Consider the following 14,679-nt stretch of genomic DNA (forward strand, 5'->3'; position numbering starts at 1 on the left):
GAGAACACGATCTCCTACCACCACCCTTAGCTACTTCGGATAAAAATAAATTATTTGTTAACGATCATTCTCTGTTGGATCTTGCTTTGCACTAGTGGGTGTGATATGGCCTATGTTATCACAGGGGTTATTACAATTTGATTGGCTATCAAACACTTGGGGTGAACTGGGATGAGTTGTCAGAGTCTCTCCTTATCAGCTCTTGTGATGTGAACAACTCCCTCTCATTGATCTTGCAAAGTGGGGACATTATTCAGATAGCTCACAGTGTCTTATCTTCAGCCACGGCCCCATGCACACTATCCCTCCGCTCTCCAGCCCAACACAAACCTAGCCTTGTCTCAGAAAACCGAGAGCTCCCCCACCACCTTCTGGGAGGAGAACCCCACAGCTCCATTCTGCAGTGGGGGTAATAGTAGCTGGCATTACCTCTAAACTGACTGGCTGTCATAGCCAACGGGATGGGAGATCCTGGCTGTAACCTTTTCACGGGGTAGAGAAAGTGATGTGGAGTGGGTGAGTCAGTTCCAGGGTTGGAAAGCCAGGCGCTCGACTTTGCAGGGATGAGGGGTACAAACGTTGCCCAGGATGCTGTGAGCTCCCTCACCTCTGGAACCGATCCAGGGGAGTGAATGGCCACCAAGCAAACCTCTACTGGGGGAGCACAAACTTACTTTGGGGAGCTGGGAATGTCCTCCTGTACTCCACTGGGTAGGGTTTCCTAAACTTGAATGGTTAATTTGTGCCTGATTTAAATCTTTGAGGCCGCCCGCATTTCACAGCTGAGGGCCAGTGAATGGCTGAAAGTGAAATTCATCAGCATCACAGATCGACTGAGAGCCTGTGCTTTAAAGTAACCTACTGCACATATTTTAAACCAAGTGTGTTTTGTTTTGCCTGAAATGTTCACAGAAGTTTAATGACAAAGCAGAGCTTTCCAGCATGTTGCCCAACCATGAAGTTTTGTGGTCACGCTGGTTTGGGAGTCACTGATCATCAGCTGGGATGAAAGCTTCGGTCTCCACATGCTCTCTGGGTGGGCGTTGCTTAAGGGAGGGCAGGGAGGTGTCCCGACCACAGGGTATCTGGTCCTCACCACACAGTTTAAGTGGCAGCTAGCTGTGCCTTTTGACTGCAGTTTTTCCTTGCAGTAACATACAGTAACTGGGACATGAGGGTGTCCCTGCCTTTGGAGGGGGAGACTGCTCCATGCCTACTGTTCCCCGAGCTCCCCATCACCGGCGAGCTGCCTTCCCCTGACCATTCCCTCTCTGGATTTTCCGAGGAGCTTTGCTGCTCTGTTGGGTGAATTTTGGCGACGCTCGTTCAGGAAGCCGTGAGTCACTATGACTAACCTTCCGACGGTGAAGTAAGCGTCACACAAGGCTCAAGTGGAAAAATGGAATGAAGTCAGAGTGAGCTCTGAAAATGTGGTTTCTCAACATGCCACATGTCTGAATCAACTTCAAGGAATGTTCCTCCTGTTTTTCTTTCTGAATCAGCTACAGTACGCATCTTTGCCCGCACAACAAATATAACTGGAATGAGATCAAGTGAGCTGGAGGAGGAAAGTCCAGGGAGCCTGGCCCATACCTAATCCAGTACTGCAAATCCAGTACAGTAATCCAGTACTGCAAATGCCTTACTCAGTTTGTAGCTTGATGACTTCCCCCAGAGTGACAAACTTCTCTTTGGCCAGTAGATCACCTTTGGCTTTCACTGCTCAATAACTAGCTCCATGCCTTCAGCTGTCTGGGCCTGAGCACTGGAATTCCTTCTCTAAACCCCTCCAGCTCTTGTCTTTGGTCATTCCTTAAAGTCTCTCTCTTCAACCAAACTTCCAGTCTCCTTGGGTGGGTCAGCACCAGCAACATTCGCACGACAAAGATCGCAGGCCATCACAGTAGTGCAGCGGGTAGTGCTGGTGCCACCTAGCTCCCACAGCCTGGCTGTGACTCTGCCTCCGATATCTCTTTCACAGTTTTCGCTGGGTGCTCAGGTTTGCCACCACATCCCAAAGACACACACACACAATGCTGGAGGAACTCAGCAGGCCAGGCAGCATCTGTGGAAAAGAATAGTCAGTCGACATTTCAGGCCAAGACCCTTCCACAGGACGGAAAGGTTACTCTTTTCCATAGATGCTGCCTGGCCTTTCTACCCTCCCCAAGTCAGGTGTGTGTTGGTGGAGGGAGTGAATATTCAGGGTGGTGGTTGGCATGCCAGTCAAACAGACTGTTTTGTCCTCAATTGTGCCATATAGCTAGAGATTTGTGAGAGCTTCTCTCAAATCTATGCCCTTTATCTCCAAGAAGGACAAGGGCAGCAGGTTAATGGGAACGCCGCCACCCTCAGATTCGTCCTCAGGCCATGCACCGTCCTGACTTAGAAACACAACATGGATTCTACTTTGTGGCTGGGTCTAACTCCCTCCCCAGCAGCACTGTGGAAAGGACCGCAGTGGTTCAAGAAGGCAGCGCACTGACAGCTTCTCAAGGACACGAGGATGGACAACCAGGGCTGGACAGCACTGTCCACATCCCAAAAGGATGGTCCTGCCCCATGAGATCCATCTACGTTAAAAGGGTTGCAGTAGCTGGGATCACCATTTGATGGGGCTGTCTCTTCCACTCTTAGTAATACGGTCTTGCTATGTTGGGTCTGGGACTCACCAAGCTGTGGGGAGGAGAGCATGCGCACAGAAGTATCACGGCTTCAGATTGCCTGTGGCTGAGCCAGAGGTTAGTCTCTGGAAAGTACCAGAGTGCAGCCACCACTTCCCTTGAGTTTAAATATTCCCAGTCTGTTCCCATCTCTCAGCTAAACAGTAGAGCTTTGATTTGCAGGACTTTGCCATCTCCAGGGTGCTTTGGTGGAAGGAATGACTTTAATTCAGCAGCTCACAGAGAATCAGAGCAAGGGTTACGATCCAAGATTGCAACGATTGTACTTTAATAGCATGTCCCAGACTGCCGCACCTGAGATTCAACACAGTGGATGTTAAAGTGGAGAGCTGAAGTTCAGTCCATGTGCCACTGAGGAAGTGTGCAATCCTTCTCCCTCTGCTCCTCCATGTAGAAGAGAAATACCCAGGATGATCGGATCCTCAACTGATATTGCCACAACAATCCTAACCACGGCGCTAAACTCTGTGGGAGTTTGCTGAGTTCACATTGGTTCTCCTGCTTACCATCTCACAGCAGTGACCATATCGCAGTGGCTGTGGTGGTTGGGAATGTCCTGAAAGGGACATGGACAGTGGCTGCGAGTTAGTGAAATAGAGGAGGCCGATAGATAAGGACGTCAAAAGAGAAGGCAGGGGAATAGAATTGAGAAGGAAAATAAATCAGCCATGATGAAATGAGGATTAGTAGATACGATGGGCTGAATGGCATTATTCTGCTCCTATGTTGTACAGTACAAGACTGAAGATGCTGGAATCTGGACTAACACACATATCATTGGAGGACTCTTCACTTGGATGTAAGATGTTGACTGACCATTTCTGTCCATAGATGCTGCCTGACCCACTGTACTCCTCCAGCATTTTATGTGCCATCAGTGAAGCAGAAGGTTCTGTGCATGAAGCTGATGAAAGCAAGGCAGAGACCATTGTAACAGAATGACCATTGTAGTCAGGCCAGCACAAAGCCAGTTTTCAAAAGGCTCCGAAAGTGGGGTTGATTCTGCTGTAAAAGTGAACAGAGATCAGCCCTGCCTATCGCGGACGGTGCCTCTCACTTACATTGTGCAGACACCTGGCAGCAAATAAATCCTGGCACAAGACCTGAGGCCTTCCTGACTTCCTAGGAAATGGTTTCTCCCACTGCTTTGCATCACTTTGTGACACCAGAAGCCTGCAGACCAGGCCTGCTCTCACTCTCCTTTGGCAGGGAGACGAGTGGTGAAAAGGCAGGGTACAAACCAGTGATCTTCAAACGCGGTTGCATAATGACGGCACTCAATCAGATTTATTTCACAATCAACAGAGGAATTTATTATTTCAGCAGACGCTACTCTTCCCTATCATTTCACTGCCACGTCTGCCCTGACTTTAACTTTTCAGACTTTGGAGTGATTTGACTCAGCACGTGATGATGATGCGTTCACACATACACAGAAACAATTTTTATTTCAGCCTGCCTCTGTTTTCCAGTGGAGGTAGTCTTCTCGGACCAGTGCCCCTTTAAGAGTGTGGAGACCCTACTCCGTGCGTTTGAGAGTGCAGTTACCTGGGTGTTCTTTGTAACATGAAGCAGTCTCTGCTTCCCCTGTCGGGGGTGAGGAGAAGCTAGACTATTAAACTGATGGTGTTGCTCTGTTAGTGCTATCAGAGCCCCAGTGTAACTTGCCCATCGCTGCAGTTCTGCCGGTCAGCACTTTGGACGCATTCCACACCCGCAGCCTCGTGGCTGGTGGCTGGGCGGGGAGTGGACATGGTGTCGAGCACAGTCAGACTTCCAGAGAGAGAGAGCACACCTCTGTAACACTGCCAGGGCATTTGAGCACCCAGTCAGATCTGAAGTCATCTCCCACAAGCCTGGAAACCAGGCCTGACTGCAGTATGGATCCTGGCCCATCAGCCAGTGCTGACATTGGGTTGCCTTCATTTACAATCTCCCTCGGCCGGGATCCAAGCATTCTGTCAGCTTTTTGGAAATGTGCTTTCCTGCACCGAAATCCGTGGAAGGTGTGGCTGTCAGAGTGTTGGTTCCAAGCTGCTGGGAAGACTTGGCCAGGAATAACCTTTCTCCGCTTAAAGTCATAGAGTCATGGAGTCACACAACATGGAAGCAGGCCCTGCGGTCCATTCTGACCAATTGCCCATCCGAGATAGCCCCATTTGCAGTGTTTGGCCCAAGACACTAGCTGTCCAATTGTCTTCTAAAACTCGTTCATGTACCTGCTTCATGGTAGCTCATTCCGCATTCATACACTCCATGTAAAGAAAGTTGCCCACCATATTTCTATTAAACCTTTTCCCCATCACCTCAAACCTATACCCTCCAGTTCTTGATTCCCCAACCCAGGGAAAAACACTTTAGTGCCTTCACCCTATCCATGCCCCTTGTGAGCTTTAGACACCTCTATAAGATCACCTCACATTCTCTGTTCCCAAGGGAAAAAGTCATAGTGTGTCTGATCTCTCCCTATAACTCAGTCCCTTAGGTCCTAGCACCATCCTTGTAAATCTCTCCTGCACTCTTTCCAATTTTTTCCCACAGCAGAATGAGCAGAACTGAACACAATAGACTAAGAACAACTTCACCAGCGTCCTGGACAAGACATCGGCGCATTTCTTATAACACAGGGGAATCACACACCAAGTGACGGAGACTGCAGTGTATACCATGTACAAAGTGCTCAGCAATTTGTCCCCCCGGGCTTCAAACCCACAAACTCTCCCATCAACAGGGGCACGGGCAGCACCACAACCTGAGCATTTTCCTTCAAGCCACTCATATTCCTAATTTGGAAATACATCACTAGTATCACTTTTGCGATCTGGAACCAGCATCCTTGCTGGGTCTAAATCCCAAAAGTGCCGACCTGCAGTTTCCACCCAGCAGCAAGTGACCCCACTCTGCCTTACAATAACATCGTCTTGTCAGCCCTCCTACATTTGACGCCATGTTTTCATTTTGGAATCTACCGACGTGTGGGATCTTTGGTGGTAAACTCTGTGTGTGCGGATGTTGTGTTTAACAAGCTCTTTCTGAAAGACTAACTGTGGTATTTTTACAGCAGTTCATGATACTGAATCCTCTGGCCGATTAAGGAAATACCATCCATCAAAGGAGTTCAGTGTTGTCATTTATTTTGCCCTGTCCAACACTCACGAGGCCCCAGGATCTGATAACGTGACCTTCCAAAATGTTTACATTGACCCATAAGCAGTTTGAATTGTTACAGAGTCCAGCCTGGACAACAAATACCCATCGCATCTGTCAGGGTGCAGGAGGCTGCTTACTGCTGGCGGCTGCCTCACTATCATCACTTACCCATAATGAACTTTAAACAGGATATTACCGCAATGTATGGTGAGCAGCTTCACCTCTTGTAGTCTCTAGCTGCACCGTCAGTGCCAAAAGTGCAGTGTAGCGTTAAGCAACACAGATGTGGTTACAGCTTCAGGTAATGGAGGACTGCTTTTATTAGAGTCACAGAGTGACACGCCGTGGAAAATTCCCTTCAGCCCACCGAGTCTGTGTTGACCATCACCCCAATTATTAGTTATTCCACACTATAATCCCACTTTATTGTTCTCACATTCCACGACATGGCGGAGAGTTGTGAACGCAGCCCAGTTCATCTCAACATCAGCATCTCCCCTCCACTGACTCTGCCTACACTTCCACTGCCTCAGAGAAGCAGGCAAGATAATCAAAGACCCCTTCCACGCCAGCTATCCTCGTTCCGCCCCTCTCCCCTTTGGGCAGACGATAACAAAAGCTGGAGGACACATATCGGAAAGGCTTAAGTACAGATTCTCTCCTGCTGTTATCAGACTCTTGAATTTCTCATACGTTAAAGAGTGAACCCTTGATCTCCCAGTCCACCTCGTTGTGGCCCCTGCACTTTCTTTGTCCACCTGCGGTACACTCTCTCTGTAACTGTAACACTATATTGTGCATATTCTGTTTTACCCTCTGTGCTACCTCTCTGCACTTTCCGTCTGGATCACACACAAACCCTTTTCACTGTATCTCAGTAATAAACCGATTCCCAATTCACCCTCCTGATTCCACCACTCAGCAATGCATGAGTGACAATTTACAGTGGCCAATCAACCCACCAGTCTGCATTTCTTTAGGGCGTGGGAGGAACCCGCATACCCACGTGATCACAAGGTGAATGCACAATTTCCACACATACGCTACTGAAGGTGGGGACTGAACTCGGCTCTCCGGAGCGGTGAGACAGTGGTTCCACTAGTTGTACTCTGCTGCCTTGTATTACTTGAAGTCGGTGCGTCACGGTATTTTGAAGGGGTTTTGTGGTAGTGAGGCTCACTGCAGGACCCTGAGATTTGGGAAAGGTCAGTGGAGAATTTGAAGCCCGTGTACAATGTCCTGTGTATGTTACTCAAAATGGCTTCTTTGGTTTGTTAAGAGTAGGAATGCTTCTTTGTCTGATAAGTGTTTCTCTCGCAGTTGTTTAGCTTTAGACTTACTGATATGGGGATTGTATTCATTTGTTAACCAATGGGGAATGTTATTTTGTCTTGTGAGGCTGGGAACTTGGGGGGGGGGGGTTTCGCAGTCTTTTGAGGTGAGTCGAGAGGAAGATGCCGAGGATGGTGGACGTGCGCTGCACTGCTTGGTTGACCACCGGGTTGGTCCCAGGTGCGAAGACGTGGAGGTCGGAGGCAAGCGACGAGGGGTCGAATGGTTCGATGGTTGAGCTCTAACGATGTGCACTAATCTGACTGAACTTTGATAAGTTGATGCCTTTTGTTTTTTTTCTTTCCTTTCATGTATATTGTATTGCCTAGTACTCTTTTAGTTTTAGTAAACTCTTTAAAGTGTATTTCATAACAGTATCTGGTGTGAATTTGATACTGTGTGCGGGTGCGAGGCATAAACTTGATTCTCACAGCACCTGCATGTATGGGAGGTGGGGTTGGTGTGTGGCTGGATCTCCTTTTCCCCTAGACATATACCAGCCTGTTGGGTAAGTGTTACATTTGTGGGGGCTCATCCGGGATTGGATTGTCATGGGCTGTGGAATCGCGCAGACAGCAGTGCGGAGATGGACAGAGATAAGATTGTTAGCTGGTGTGAGTTGGAAGATGTACCGATGCAGTATGCCTGTGCAGTGAGCGGAGTGGATTTTTGAGTTTCGGGAGACGCGTAAGTGCGGGGCTTAAGTTTGGTAAAAGGTATTGGGCAGGTAGAATTGGTAGCTAGACGGTGTGGTAAAGAGGTGGAGTCTAGCTGGGTGTTGGTTCGTACGAGTGCTGATGTCATGACGTTGGAACTGCCGGCGACGGTCAGTGTTCCGGGGGAGGCGGTGCCGTGGGGGCTCCACACCCTCTCCGAGGATAAGGCTGAGGAGACACCAGAGGAGGAGCTAGAGCTAGAGGTAGACCCCAGAGAGGTGCCCAGCACTAGTAAAGGGAGGTTGGAGGAGGGAGGCGTGACTAGGCCCCACTCCCCAGGTAGGGTGGAAGCCTCGGAGCTGGCAGCCGCACTTAACTCCCTGGTGGGAGTGGCCGAGAGGCCACGGCTGAAGCTGGGGGTGTTCTCCGGAGCCAAGCCTACTCCGGACGGGGAGGTGGACTATGAGACCTGGATCGAGCATGCGTCTTTGATGTTAGAGGAGTGGCCAGGCTCGGAGGAGGAGAAGAGGCAGTGATTGGTGGGAAGTTTGAGGGGTTCGGCAGCCAAAACAGTCCGGGAGTTGAAAGCTGAAAAGCCTGGGGCTTCAGTGGAGGAATGCATAGAAGTTTTGGAGGGAGCATTTGGGTTGTCAGGGGAACCCTGGCTGCTTTTAGCAGAGTTCCAACGCCTGGAACAATGGACAGGGGAAAAGCTCTCCGAGTACATATTTAGGATGGAGGGGATGCTCTCAGGGCTGCGGCGCCGGGGGGTAGTGAAGGCGCCTGACGTGGCTAGCGTGAGGATGAGTCAGATATTCAGTGGCTCTCTGGAGGAGGACAAGATGGCGTGGACTATCCAGCAGGCTTATAGGAAAGGCCCCCCTCCATCGTTCGGGCAACTGATTAGAGACGTGCGGGAGGAAGAGAGAGCGTTGGGGCGGAAAAGGGGCGCGGGCCTATGGGAGCGATCCTCAGCGATACAGGAAGTGGTGGCTGGGTGGAGGACTGACAACCCCCAGGGGAGTAGGGACCCTCCTCTGGAGGGGAAGGACAGGGGAGGTACCCACTCCCGGGGGCGACCATTGCAGTGGGTTGGGAGCGGGAGCCGTTCTGGGAGAGGAGGGGCGGCAGGCAGCGTGTGCTTTAACTGTGGGAAAGAGGGGCATTTCAGGCGGGACTGTGGGCGGCTGAGGGTGTGCTATAGCTGTGGAGAGGAGGGACACTGTGGAGAGGTGGGATTGTGAGAGACAAGGAGTCCCGCGGAGGACAAGCCCCCCTGCGACTAAGAAGTGGGAGGTGTTGGGAAACTTAGGAGAGGCTCAGTGAGGGAATGGACTGGAGCGTCTGGAGGAACATGTTCCCAGAGATCAGCCAGGGGACCACCGGGTGCCCACGCCTCTATTCCGGATGGGCTGGTAGGACCCTGTGCCAGTGTGTGTCTACGGATAGAGGGAGTTTACGCAAAAGCCGTTCTTGATACGGGATCGCAGGTGACATTATTGTACCGGTCTTTCTACAACCAATATCTAAAGCATTTGCCCGTAACCCCATTTGACGCCCTGCAGATTTGGGGTGTGAGCGAGGGTGACTACCCGTACGATGGGTACCTATCGGTGAGATTGGAGTTCTCGGAGGGCGATGTGGGAGTGTCTGAAGCTATTGAGACGTTGGTGTTGGTGTGTCCTGACCCGGTGGAAACTGGTCGTGCTGCCCTCCTGGTGGGGACTAACTCCCCTGTGGTGCGACGGCTCCTGGGAGCTTGTAAGGAGAAAGGGGGGGCGAACACTTTCTGGAGACCCTCTCGGTGCATCCAGTGTTTCGAGCAGTGTTCGAAGAAGGGGTTGCCTCCCAAGGGCTGGACCCGGAGTGTAAACGAGGGACGGTGTGGTGTACGCAGGAGAGGCCCAAGGTGATCCGACCAGGGGAGGTAGCACTCGTGATGGGGACCCCCAGGTTCCCAGGAGTGCCGACGGGCGAAGCCCTGTTAGTAGACACCCCGGACGATCTTGAAGAGGAGACACGATTTCTGGCGGGGGCGCTGGTGAGGCCCGAAGTGCAGAGACCAGGGGTGGTACATGCGAGGCATATAGTTGTAAGTGTCAGGAACACCACGGCAAGAGAAATCACCTTTAAGAGGGGAATGCCGCTGGCACATCTGTTCCCGGTGATGGTAATGTCCAGCACACCGGTGAGGACCCCTAACGGGGAGGGATCGGAGCATTGAAGGGAGCTGACCGCTGAAGTCTTTAACTTTGGGGATTCCCCTGTGTCGCCGGAGTGGAAATGCAGGCTAGTGGAGAAGATGCTGAAGATGGAAGCTGTTTTTTCTCGGGGCGAGTTTGATGTGGGCTGCTCCAAAAGAACTCGCCACACCATCCGGGTGACGGAGGACACCCCGTTCCGAGAGAGATCCCGGCGGCTGGCTCCGGCAGATGTTGAGGACGTGCGGCAGCACTTGTGCAAGTTGAAGGAGGCCGGAATCATAGCTGAGTCCCGAAGTCCTTATGCGTCCCCAATAGTGGTGGCACGGAAGAAGAATGGGCGAGTGCGCATGTGTGTTGACTACAGGATGTTGAATCGGTGAACTGTCCCTGATCAATATACTGTCCCAAGAGTCGAGGATGCGCTGGCCTGCCTGAGCGGTGCGAAGTGGTTCAGTGTGCTGGATTTAAGAAGTGGGTATTACCAGATCTCGATGAGTGCGGGCAATAAAGAGAAGACAGCCTTTATCTGCCCGCTGGGGTTCTTTCAGTTCGAACGAATGCCCCAAGGCATCGGGAGCCCCAGCCACCTTCCAGAGGCTCATGGAGAGAACTGTGGGGGATATGAATCTGTTAGAGGTGCTGGTGTACCTGGACAATTTGATAGTGTTTGGATCGACTTTGGAGGAACATGAGGAGAGGCTGTTGAAGGTGTTGGGCTGGTTTAATGAAGAAGGGTTGAAGCTTTCCCTGGACAAATGCCAGTTCTGCAAGTCGTCGGTTAGCTATGTGGGCCATATCATTTCGCAAGAGGGAGTGGCTACTGATCCAACCAAGATAGAGGCCGTGACCACCTGGCCGAGACCCCAGAAAGAGGGCGCTCTGCGCTCATTTTTGGGGTTCTTTGGATATTACTGCCGATTCGTGAAAGGATACGCCAAAGTGTGTCACCCGTTGTCTCAGCTGTTATGTGGCTATCCCCCGGTGGGAAAGAAAAGGAAGGGGGACCGGAGGCAAGACACTGGAGGATACTGGAACCCGGCGGAACCTTTTGGCTCGAGATGGGATGATCGATGTGAAGAGGCGTTCCGATCTTTGAAAAGGGCACTGACCCAGGCCCCGGTGTTGGCTTTTGCCGATCCCCATAAGCCATATGTGCTGCACACGGATGCCAGCTGAGAGGGTCTAGGGGCTGTTCTGTACCAGGAGCATGGCAAAGCATTGAGACCGGTAGCCTTTGTCAGCCGAAGCTTGTCGCCATCTGAGAGAAACTATCCCACTCACAAGTTGGAGTTCCTGGCGCTGAAATGGGCGGTGGTGGACAAGCTGGGCGATTACCTGTACAGAGCCAAGTTTGAGGTGAGAATGGATAACAATCCGCTCACTTATATTTTGACTTCGGCGAAGCTGGATGCCACAGGACATCGGTGGCTGGCGGCCTTGTCGGTATATGATTTCAGCCTGAGGTACCGGCCCGGAAGCAAGAATGTCGATGCAGATGCTTTGTCACGTCGGGAGCCGGGGGAACAGGAGAAGGATGAGGAGTCCCTGCCCCTGGAGTGAAGGCGATGTGTCAGTTTGCTATCACCATGAAGGCCGAGGGAAGAGGGAGGCTGGAATGAGCCGTGGACCATCTGGGGGGTTTTGACGACGCCATACCCCTAGCTTACTGTGACCTGACCACACTGCGGACTAAACAGTTGCCGGAACTGAGTCCGGGGGAAGTGGCAGCTGCTCAGCAAAATGACCCGGGTCTTGGCACTGTGTGGAGAGCGGTCGAGAGGGGGGATGGGGCGTTGGCTGAGAAGGTGAAACACCCATTCGTGCCTCTGTTATTGAAGGAGTGGTCTCGGTTAAATCTTGTACCGGGTAACGGCGCCTCCGGACCAACCCCGCCGTTGGCAACTGGTCCTGCCGGAGGAGTATCGGCAGGCTGTACTCCAGGCCCTACATGATGATTCTGGACACTCGGGGGTGGAAAAGACCTATGGATTACTCAAAGACCGGTTCTACTGGCCCCGGATGAGGGGGGAGGTCGAAGAATACTGTAGGGGCTGCAGTCGTTGCATCCGGAGGAAGACCCTGCCCGCGTTGGCGGCTCCACTGTCGCACTTGCAGAGTGCGGGACCTCTGGACCTGGAATGTATGGATTTCCTGTCGATTGAGCCCGACACCAGCAACACCGCGAATGTCTTAGTCATCACCGATCATTACACTCGCTATGCTCAGGCATTTCCCACTAAGGATCAGAAGGCGACGACAGTGGCGAAGGTGTTATGGGAGAAGTATTTTGTTCATTACGGCCTTCCCAGGCGAATCCATAGTGATCAGGGGCGGGCCTTTGAGAGCCACCTTATCCATGAATTACTGACTATGCTTGGGGTTGAGAAATCCAGGACTACCCCTTATCACCCACAGGGAGATCCTCAGCCAGAGAGGTTCAACAGGACCCTGTTGGATATGCTCGGGACGCTGGAGATTGGGCAGAAAAGTAAGTGGAGTCGTCATATTGGACAATTGGTTCACTGTTACAATTGTACTTGCAATGATGCTACAGGGTACTCGCCCTATTATCTGATGTTCGGGCGGGAAGCGAGGTTGCCCATTGACTTGTGTTTTGGGGTTGAAGTGGGTGAATTACCCGGGAAGTCCCATCTAAAGTATGTGTCCGACATGAAGAGGGAGTTACAGCGGGCGTACGAGTTGGCCGAGGCGGCGGCTACCAAACAAAATCAGAGGAATAAGATGCGGTATGACCGAAAGGTGAAATTTGTCCAATTATTGCCGGGCGATCGGGTCCTTTTACGGAATCTGGGACTCCCTGGTAAGCACAAGTTGGCAGATCGATGGGCGGCCAGCCCCTATGTAATAGAGAGCCAGATGCCGAACCTGCCAGTTTACCGGGTGAAACCTGAGGATGGGAAAGGGCCTATCAAGGTACTCCATCGGAATCACCTGCTGCCGCTGGGTCAAGCGGTGCAGGTGGATACGGAGCCAGAGTGGGAGGTTACGCCCAGTACAAGGACTCTGCGAGGGCACAGAGAAAGGGAAGAGACCACTGCTGAAAAGCGGGGACGGGTCCCTAACCCGGGAATGGATACCGATTCAGAAGATGACTACTCAGATGAGTGGCCCCTGTTCCCATTCGCTGGTGCTCCAGTACCAGAAGAGGAGGCTCCTGGCCCTTCCCATACTGAATTGGGTGAGAGGAGGGAAGGTCTTGAGGGTCAGATGGAGAGGCAGCCAACGTTGGGGGGAGAGAGGGTGGAACCCGAGCGTGAGCCAGAGGGATCTCAAGTGAGGGAGGACCCCCGTGAGGAAGGGGGTGAGGGTCTGTCAGGTAGACCTGGGGTGTCCGAGACAGTGGGTTCGCAGGTGAAGAGGGAGCCCAGTGGGGCAGAAGGGGTATGGAGATCTCAGAGAAGTAGGCGCCCCCCGAAGCGGTTGACATATGTGGTACCAGGAGAACCGAGTGTGATTTCTACTGCTCTGGGTAGTTATGTCGCTGCTTTCTGCACCTGGGTTGGGTTTTGTGTGTTGCAAGAAGCTTTGGGGAACTCTAGTAATGCCATGAGGGCATGACATTTGCTGGTGGGGGGAGAATGTACAATGTCCTGTGTATGTTACTCAAAATGGCTTCTTTGGTTTGTTAAGAGTAGGAATGCTTCTTTGTCTGATAAGTGTTTCTCTCGCAGTTGTTTAGCTTTAGACTTGCTGATATGGGGATTGTATTCATTTGTTAACCAATGGGGAATGTTATTTTGTCTTGTGAGGCTGGGAATTTGGGGGGGGGGGGGTGTTTTCGCGGTCTTTTGAGGTGAGTCGAGAGGAAGACGCCGAGGAAGGTGGATGTGCACTGCACTGTTTGGTTGACCACCGGGTTGGTCCCAGGTGCGAAGACGTGGAGGTCGGAGGCAAGCGACGAGGGGTCGAATGGTTCGATGGTTGAGCTCCAACGATGTGCACTAAACTGAACTTTGATAAGTTGGCGCCTTTTGTTTTTTTTTCTTTCCTTTCATATATATTGTATTGCCTAGTACTCTTTTAGTTTTAGTAAACTCTTTAAAGTGTATTTCATAACGGTATGTGGTGTGAATTTGATACTGTGTGCGGGCGCGAGGCATAAACTTGATTCTCACAGCACCTGCGTGTACGGGAGGTGGGGTTGGTGTGTGGCTGGATCTCCTTTTCCCCTAGACATATACCAGCCTGTTGGGTAAGTGTTACACCTGTATGTAGGTGTAATCCGTCATCAGAGTGGAATGTCCCAAAGCATTTTACAGCCAATTCAGTTAACCTTTTGACATCAAAAGATCCCGTAGTCCCAGTGGGAAAGTGGCCAGGTAATTGGTCAGTGGATAAATATGGTCACTGGAGAGGATACCCCTACTGCTCTTCAAAACATCAACATAGGATGTTCATCTCTACCAGTAGAAGGGCGTCCACTTAATATCTCAGGTAAAGGATAGCAACCACGGGACTTTGTGCTGACAATTCTGCAGTGGGATGGCACCTGTGGAAGTGGGGAGACTCAGGGAAGTTGGGCTAACCTGTTCATTAACTTTCCCTCTCCATTCCCCATGATGCCAACTCCTGACAGACACACTGGCACTGCCCACCCCACTGGAATGTGACAGGTAAAATACGAAGCAATGA

This window comes from Hemitrygon akajei, chromosome 1 (assembly GCF_048418815.1).
Source record: "Hemitrygon akajei chromosome 1, sHemAka1.3, whole genome shotgun sequence".
Lineage (NCBI taxonomy): Eukaryota > Metazoa > Chordata > Chondrichthyes > Myliobatiformes > Dasyatidae > Hemitrygon > Hemitrygon akajei.